Consider the following 10,000-nt stretch of genomic DNA (forward strand, 5'->3'; position numbering starts at 1 on the left):
CTTCCTTCCTGAGATGACCTACGGCTTTCTATTACAACTGGTATTCTAAAAGAAAAAAAAAACAATACAAAAAAGACGTCACTAGTCAGTAACGCCACTCCTTGGTGGTGCACCCCTTCCTAAAAAAAACCCTGGGTCCACCCTTGCACTGAGCCGAGCTGCCTTCAGGATAAAGTCTAAAGAAGACTTCGCAAGACTGAAAAATAACCAGAATTTAATTCGTTGCAAGAAAATGGTTTAGGGTGTTTTGAGGCGGACGACACACATAAGTGGTTCAAGGTTTCTGGTAACACATATTAAAGTGGCTAAAAACGGAGTACCGCTCAACTTCAGTTATTTTTATCACAATATAAAAGGATTATCTATGAAAGGAACAGCATACAGGATATATTTGCACATGATACCGTTATCCGAAGGGTGCGGTGCAAAAACAAAGAAAACTGACAAATTAAACAAAGCAAAGTTTTAATTATAGTCATGAATAATTCATCTATTCAATCAAAAGAGTTTAGGAGTTTATATATTTCTCAAGGAACTGTACTCTTATGAACTCTGAATGTCTTTTTACAAGCATGCTCTGAGTTGTATCTGCCCACGTAGATCCTACTTGCATGGTCGGCATTATGTTACTGCATGATGTTATTACTATGGTGGCTTGCTTTTCAACTTTGCTTTTTTCAGGTAAGAAATTAACGTAATTCTACGCGAATAGCCAGGCCCTAAGCAAGTAGGAAAGGTGCTTCTTGCTTTTTTTCTTTAATTTTATCATTTGCCTATCAATGACAATGATGTCAAGAAAAACCTTGCAAGGTTGCAAATCATGTAGCGAGTTTTTTAAGTTTTTTTCCTTTATATTTTTACAACGCATTCAATTTGAGTGAAAGAAAAATCCGAGTAAAGAACCAACTTGAGGCATGAAAAGGTGGAGGATTACTTGGCGGGATTATCCCGAGATGGATTCCGAAAGGAAGTTTACCGAGCCCGGCAAGGAGCATATTAGGACTAATGCTGCGGTCGGTTTCTACGACAAACTCAAAAGTAAACAAACTAGACAAATGTAATGAGGAAGTAAAGGCTAATTTTGATTTTTTTCTCGACTTTGAAATTGGGGAATCGTGAATTGAAAAATGGTATGGGTTTCTCGAAATATTATTTGTTTGGAAAAACTTTTCACCTCACTCAGTAGTAGTATAGCTGGTCACTTTGCGCTGTCCCAACTTGACAGTAAAGAGCTTTAGATTTTAGGACCAGGAAGAGAACGAGATATGACTGTCCGTTTTTAGAGAAAATACTTAAAAAATATCTAACCCGAACGATTAATCTTACCCTTTGTTAGCAGCATAGGTTGCTCAGGTATTCTTATTGCTGGTAGCTGACCCTTTTTGCTGGTCAAAAAATCGTGCCAAAACTGCTACCGTGTTGTTGACTTGTTTTGACACGACGATATCTTTGCTAATAATAACGCCGGTATCACGTTTTTCCTGCCAAAATGACGCTGATTTACGCTCGCTCACTGTTGTTCTTAGGGTCTGTCGGATCATGCTCGAAAAATAGAGTATTATGATTTCGGGCGTCACCCGTGAAATCATCAGCTTTTAGGATCCCTTTACGGTGGTCAATCTACGTTATCAACTCTATCGTGTGATAGTCTAATATCTTTCAGACGTGCCTCAGGAGTGTTTATGATTTTCAACCGCCAACTTGCAGACAAGCTTATTCACAGTTTTTTTTATTCTGAGTGGTTTATCAACAGTTGTATATTTTTCATCACTATGATTTTCTATTTGATGCAAAGAAATTGTTTCGGATCGAATTATATTAAGCGAGGTTTCATTTCAGCTTTTTTACTCATCAAACTACTCAAACAATACTTTAAGATCTTAGATCGAAGCACAATCATAAAGAAAAGTACATTCTCGTTTATTTTATATTGTATGCAAGACCGATATTCGTTCCTTGGAGCACATGACACCCTTTGTTTGATCAAGTAAGAGATGTTTCCAAGGTCAACTTAAATCTCAACTTCTGGAACAAGCCCAAGTCTGGAGTACCAGCCTATTTATACCCAGTACTCCTTTCTCAACAGAAACTAAAAGCCTTTTTCAAAAAATATTTTTGCTACGGAAACCCGACAATTGGCGTGTTTTCAATATAAGATAGAGAAGAGATTGGAAATCATTTTTGTCAGAAAACGACGGCGAAAAAAATCTCTCGTAGGAAGCCCGAACCGATTGCCATCATGGGTATGGCGAAAATCACTACCATTCCTTAAAAAAACGCAAGAATGAATAAAGCCGAAATTCAAGTGCATTTCGAGGCTGTGATGTTTTCCGTTTGCTCTACTAAGACGAATTTGATTTGAAATACATCTCTTTGAAACCCTGAATTCAACACTAATCAGTTTCCTTTTCCTTTTTGTCTTGGTTGTCATCTAGGATGTTTAATTCAATGTTTGTCAGCAACAAATCATCAACTACAAGCTCTCTTCAGCATGAGTGGAATAAATAGTGACGTCAAATTTTCCCAAGTGCACGATGGTGGTCCTACACACATCACGGTCCATTTAGAGGGAGTCAACGAGACTCTGACATGGAGCATACGACAACTACCCATGATTTACAATGGAAACGCGGCTATGAGTTGTCACGAAGGCGAAGTTGGAGCATTATATGATCCTACAATGGCTGCAAAATCTTCAAACTACAGTACCTCCTGCACTTTATCTAGTAACTCGAGATTCCAGGACTGTGCTGTTGGGGACTTAGCGGGGATGCTTGGGAACCTGAATGCCAACAACTCAAAGGGGAATTTTACACACCAGAGCATGATGATTCCGATCACTGGACCAAACAGTATCATGGATAAGACACTCGTGCTGTACAGCAGCGACATGCCAAAGGCATGCGCATTGATAAGTCCCAAGGAGACAATGATAACGGCGAAAGCAGTCTTCAATATCCGGTAGCAGGTTATGTTTATTTGAGACAAGTCGTCAACAACTCAGACACAGACACCAGTCTATTGGTCACCTTTTTTATGTCAACGCTGCAGAATTGCAAAGTCAATTTCTATGGCAGATTAACCAAGGTACAGTTTCTTGTCAATTCCTGGCGAGATTTTTAACCCAAATAGTATCGATGGACACAATTGCAGCAAAGAAAAACAAGAAAATTGTCCCATTGGTGATATGTGCGCGAAGCACGGTGACGTTACAGTTTCTATGGCAACAAAGGAAATGTCGAAAGCAAAAGCTGCATTTACTGACACCAACCTGCCGCTGAGTGGAACGAACAATGTCATCGGGAAAACGATAGTGCTGTTCTCAAAAGTAGATCCAGACAGACCTTTTGCATGTGCCACGATTATGACAGTGAAACCAATGGTTGTAAAAGCGACCTTCACGGCAAGCGTTCATGACGGTATCGATGGTTATTTCAGGTTTACTCAGCGGTCTCCTTTTGATCCCACCATAACAGAAATAAGCTTGACTGGATTGAAAAGAAAAGCTGAGGGATACCACGTGCACAACTATCCCATGCCGTGGGGGTCGAAATTTACAGGAAGTGAAACATGTGCAGGTGGCAATCTGGGTGGACATTGGAATTCTTTTGGCGTCGATGTGAAATCAAGTCCTTTTCCTGGAACTGGTATGAAGCAAAGTCCTTTTCTTTTCCAACTTTTAATTGCAATTTTCAAAGGAGCCATATGCATTTTAGAATCAATAGATCATTATCCTTAATTTCCATAACAAGAGTTCGTCAATGAAATTCCTGGACGCTTTTCAGTCATTTCTGAAGAATAAGGCACTTAGTGTTTTAGAATCCAGCTAATCGTTGTTCCTGCTTGGGGATTCAATTCCATCTGTTCATATGAACCTAGGATTTTTCAATTTGTCAATAGTAGTGTGAAGAAAATCTCATCTTTCATCTTGTCATACCAACATATTTCTTTATAGGGACAAATGATGAATATGAAATCGGCGATCTCAGTGGAAAATATGGATCTTTTACAATTATACATATTACAACAAGACACACTTCGACTTCAACCTACCTTTGTTTGGCAAGAACAGCATCCATGGACGATCAATTGTTATCCACAAAACGAAAGCAATGGGAAGTAGTAGGTGGGTGTGTACAGACAATCCAACCGTAGTGAACCGTGATGTTCTCATGAAGGCGATAGTGACTTTCAAAGGCCCTGCTTTGGAGGGTTACATTCTTTTGGTAAGCTAGTCAGTTTCATTCTTCCATACGTTCTAGAGAAATAACTCTCGATGGTTATACATTACACATCAAGAGAACAGAAAAAACTGAGAAAAACTGATAAATGAGCTCGGACTGAGGAAGGTGGATGCTCCATTGACTGCTGAAATGAGACTTGACGCAAAAGCCAAGTTTCACTGTTTTAGTCATTCAATGTAATCAAAAGAAAAGATATCTCATATTGTGCCTGCTTCTTCTGTTATATTTCTTTAGACTCAACAGAAGTCCCATGAGCAGTTCATGGCATCTGAAGAGACATCGATTTACATTGATTTGAACTATGCCACCAATTCCAGCAAAAAGGTAACAAATATGAACTGTACCTTGACAAAATATGTCACTTTTATGAAACAATCATAAATTTGTCTATAAACTATCCATATGAAGCCACAAAATGAACACGGGACCAAGGTTCAATGGCAATCGATCAAACTATCAAATCAATGTTCCAAAAGGCATACAGGCTCCAATCAGTGCAGCCATCAATGGCACAATCACTGAATCAATCATCCACGATTTGAAAAAAAAAGTTATAATAATACTAATCGTGATTTTAGGCATCAATGAAGCGCCCAAACCACAGAATTTGAAATGATCTTCTTTCCTTCATCAGAGTTTGGACCATCAATGGCACGTGCATGTAAACCCTGAAGGAAATGACACCTTCGCTGAAATGGGAAAGAGGTGTAAGAGTCTTGGACCTCATTATAACCCCTACAACGTCTACTTGTCCGTAAGTATCGAATGTCATTCTTTTTTGTGCTTTCATTATCATCTTGCCATGCAAGTATGGAAAAAAAAGAGAAACGTGTTAAAGTGAAAACGAATTTATAATTGATTCCATCGGGTTGAAAAAAGCTGCAATATTTCTTCGGCTTTCAGGGAACCTACAAAACTTCGTGCCTTTCTAACAACATGATGCGTTGTGAAGTTGGAGATCTCTCAGGCAAGCATGCACGGTTGAATATTGGTTTCGGAAAACAGTTCTTCACTGATCCTGATCTTCCCTTGTTCGGAGACAAGTCCGGTAAGATCATCTTGAGCCGTAAAAACTACAACTGTGGGTGAAAACGTAAGTTGAGATTTGATCGTCAGGCGCGTTAAGGAAGGGAGAACGAATTTGCGCCAAAAAGCTGCAATGCAGGCCTCTGTTGCAGTGGCTACACTACGTATAATTATCAGTGCATGTTATTTTTTTTCCTGAACTCAGTGAAGCAGGTCGCTTTTTCTTTGTCCCACGGTTTGTAAGAGGTTGTCTCTTCCATTAAAGAGACTATTTTACATCAAGTATGACGTATGGATGATTTTTTTCCTCAGTTGTTGGACGCGGGATCGTGGTCCACGCAGAAAATGGTGGTTCAGCTCGTCTTGCCTGCGGTACTATCAAACTTGTGGAGTCCATATATGTGGAAAAGTCACTTGAATATGTAAAAGGACCAGGATTTTCGCGGTGAGCTTTGAAGATGATCACATTTCACACTTGATTGGGAACGGAGATTCAAAGGAATAAAGGGTTAAAAAATTGTATCACATAATCGAACCTCTCTTTCTATGACTTCATGATAGGCTGCAGAAATTGCATCTTCGGATCTTCTCAGTTTCGAGCCTTTCAAATGACCTGCCGTATAATGGTTGAATAGCTCCATCTACTAGGTAAATTAAATCACCATTCAGTAGAAAGCTTAATATTGGTTTTGGATAGCACTTGTCCTCTGGATTATGACTTAACTGATGGATAGGGTTATCCCCGGCAAACCGTCTCTAATAACGATTGTTGCAACTCCATAATAGCTCATAATCAACTGCAAATATATATACAACAATTAGACCACGAGCACCAGCAACAAAAGCAAAACCCCCATCCTCATCGTCACTATCGTCATCACCGAAAAATCCTCGTTCTTGAGAGTGGAGATTTACTTTAAATATTGAATTTGCTTTTTAGATATAGCCTTAATAATATTATTTTCTGGTAGGAAAAACTTCGCAAGAACTGTTTCGGAATTGTTGGATATCCCCTCATGGCAGATATTTTACATTAGCGAAGAAGAAAGCAATATTCAGGACTGTGTGAACATCAAATTTAGAATCATTGGAGATGGTTAGTACAATCTTGCTTCTAATATAAGAGGATAATCGTTACCTTTATTAGTTTCAGCCCTTCTTTCAATGTGCAGACAGATTTCGTCAAGATTGCATTGTTTGTATAAATATTCCGATATGCCAATATATTAATCTTGTCGATACCATTCCGTTTAACTCAGCTAGGTTTAATAAAACAACAAATCAGATGTAATAAGACTCAAAGGCGAAATTAGTGCACTTGTGAGAACTTTCCTTTAAATTGGACACATGAATTTCGTGATAATAAAAATAAATCCTCTCAAGGAAACAAAGGTCTCTATTTAGTCGTTAGCTTTTTGCATTGTGGCCATTAACAAATAAGTAGCCAGCCACCATTAGATTAAACTGAGCATGATTTCTCTTCCTAGCTTGCGCACCTTCAAACCTAATGCGTACGCTCACAACAAAACACTCTATAAAATAACTAGGATAGTACGCGCACTCTCATTGGTCAATAGCTGTGTTTAGATGAGAGTATGGAAACACGGCTGTGACATCACACGAATTTCGATTGGTTATATGCCGTCAGACGCGCGTTTTGGTTGGCTGGTAGGAAATATGAGCGTGTGTCGAGAAAATATGTTTCAATCAAGAATTTGCCATCATTTGTTTCCTTCATTTGCCGAATTATCTTTATAGAAGCAATAGAGAACGTTTTTCGTGTTTCCATAGCTTCATCTAAACACTCGGGAAAGTGAGAGAATTCTCGACAGTTATGCAAGCCCTCGACTGCGTCTCGGGTTTGCATAACTGTCTCGAATTCTCCCAACTCCCCCTCGTGTTTAGAAACACGGAAAACGGCCTCTATTGCTTAAATCGGAGTGCTACGAAATTAGCCTGCCATGGGTTGCAGTCCCGATGATCGACAGAATATTTTAAGGCTGCTTTCATTGCTTTAGTTGTTCCATAAAGGGCTGCATCGTTACATGTCCGCATTTCCAATGTATGAATTTCACAGATCTTCTATCATAAAGGACCTTTAACCCAACATAACAGAACTTTATAGAAATGTTTCAAAATCGTATTTACATGCATGGCAATTGGTAAGGTACTGTGAATAATTTCCAATGATTACATTATAAGATGTTGCATACCATGAGCAGAGGCTTTGGTAATCGGTCACGGAGGTGCAGGGCTGGCGCAGTTGTGGGAGCACTCGCCTCGAGCTCCCACCTCGAGCTCCCAACATTGTTGCCTGGGTTCAATTCCCAGACTCGGTGTCATGTATGGGTTGAGTTTGTTGATTTTCTACTCCGCTCCAAGAGGTTTTTCCCGAGTATTCCGGTTTTCCCCACTCCTCAAATACCAAATTTCGATTTGTGATAATTTGTTGATTTCAGTTTACAGTACCTCCAATTAGTGCTCCAGCGTTTAACTTTCTTTCCTTTCCTTTTTTTCCTTTTAACTTCTTCGCATGTTTTTACAGAAAACCAAGTGCGTGAGCCTTCGCAAGTTTTCGATTCCATCCTAAAGAGCTCTCCAAGAGAACTGAAGGAGTTTCAACCGACGGATGACTGCCGGCCATCGTCTTCGACAACAGGTAAGAAAAGCAACGATGCTTGAATCTAGCTGAGACAGCATAAGTGAATGAGATCATTCCCAAACAGAGATATCACGAGTTAAGAGCTTTTTAAGGTTTCTTTGTTTGGGTGCATTTCGGACGAGGTACGATGATTTCTCAAGAGGAAGAGCATCGGGAAGGTAGAATAAGGTTCAGAAAGTCGGCGGCATCTCTAGCCCGCATTAACACTGAATCTTCTACTTTGGACTATACGCCGCACCACATTGCACTTAGTGAACGTAAAGAAAACTGTATTTTCTTTATTGCCACAAGAAATTCCTTAGTATCCCGTAGGTTCCTTTGGGTCCTCGAGACTAGGGAAGATTGCAATTGTTGCTACCTCCAGACCTTGCCATATTTCAGCAAGATTTCGATTATCGGGAATTACGTGGCTCGTTCAAGATATGGACCCATCGATATTAAACTTTCTTTCTTTGGAAAGATGGTTTCCTCTAGGCTCATTTGCAGCTGTCAAATCTCCCTCAAGGTGCATGTCAATAATTGCATAAATTAATTAACTAAACGCCATTTTATTTTTGCGACACTTTTGATACTGATCGCCTCTTTTTCTCTCCCTCTCTTCCCAGAGACACCACAAGCTCGACCCAATAAGTCAAGAACCAATCATATGAGTTTGTTCGTCATATTGAACATGATTTTCCTAACTGCGATAACGAATTATTAGATGACCAGCCTAGCTGGTTGCAGTCACGTGAACGATGTCAGTATCTCATGGTTTCACGTCGACAGTCCAACTAATAATGACATCTGGATTTAAGTTACTTGCAATGTAGGAACACTGCAATATACTTTCTGTGAGAAATCAAACTGAGTCAGACCAAGCGTTGACTAGTACCTCCCGGTGGCTCGCCTCCCACGCAGACGTTCTTAGAGCTTCGTCACGCGTTCCTTCCCCACTAACGTCTCAGTGAAACGAGAAACCACTACCGTTCATGGATTAAGGATCAATCAGAGGCCGTTTTCCAGTTTTGGGTATGCTCATTCTTTCGCAGCGGGTGATTGGCTATGCACAACACAATTAGTCAACGCTGATTGGTTTCTAAATAGTGGGCAAACAGCCGTTGAACGAAAGTGGTTTTTCGTTTCAGCAGACGTTAGTGGGGCAGGAACGCTTGACGAAACCCAAAGAACGTCTGCGTGGTGGCCTAGCTTGGTTGCTTGCTTAATTCAGTGATTTCTTGTTTGTGGACACGTCATTTGCCATTTAAAATCTCATCGCCCATTGTGACGTTAAGATCATTTAGAAAAGTTTTAATAAAATTTTGTAAAAGACATACATTTTCCTTTAATTTTTTGTTTTCGGAAAACGCAGAACAAACGGAGTGAGATGACCTAGTTACTGCAAGGTCTCCTCTGTTTATAGTAATGGACAAACGATTGATTTGAGACTGATGAAAGGGTGTGGACAATTAATAAGGAAAATTCTGGCACAAGAAAAGTACGAAATTGCTTCATAGCTTTCGCGTGACGTCCCTACTTTGCATACCACATGAAAATGTTACCGCCTGACCAGAATACCGGTACAATACGACGGGAATCAATTTCACGATGGCGGAAGCAAAAAAGTTTGAAGTGTTGTCGTTTTTCATTTATGCTCTCTTTAAAGGTAGGATAATGTATTTTCAGTGCCACAATTAGGTTTGGATGAAAGGAGAATATACTTCACTCTTTATTTGTCACTTCGTCATGCCTTAATTTACGTGTCTTTCCTTCCGTCGGCAACTTTTGATATGTAAATCACTTCGTGGATGGTCTGTGGAAAGGAATGAAACATTTTTTGTCTTGCCATAGTTCATAGTGCGTTCATAAATTGATGTATTATTACAAAAAGCACTCTACATTTTTGACATACTTTTAACTGTTTTAGCATTTTGTTCCTATTCAATTCTGAAACATTTAGTCCCTGAATGGTTTTCGCAAATACTGTGCTAGTTCAGAGGTATAATTGCCGATAAATTGCAAAGTTTCGGAACAGATATCAATATCGAGCGTGGAAAATGTAGTGCGCCACTTTGAATTGTAAGAAAGC

The 10,000-nt window shown here is 39.6% G+C and overlaps 1 pseudogene; it reads left to right on the forward strand.

The window, feature by feature from the left end:
• Positions 1 to 953: 953 nt before the first annotated feature.
• Positions 954 to 9,245, forward strand: LOC138041800 (uncharacterized; annotated as a pseudogene).
• Positions 9,246 to 10,000: the final 755 nt, after the last annotated feature.

The sequence above is a fragment of the Montipora capricornis genome, chromosome 3, assembly GCF_036669925.1.
Source record: "Montipora capricornis isolate CH-2021 chromosome 3, ASM3666992v2, whole genome shotgun sequence".
NCBI classification, from domain to species: domain Eukaryota; kingdom Metazoa; phylum Cnidaria; class Anthozoa; order Scleractinia; family Acroporidae; genus Montipora; species Montipora capricornis.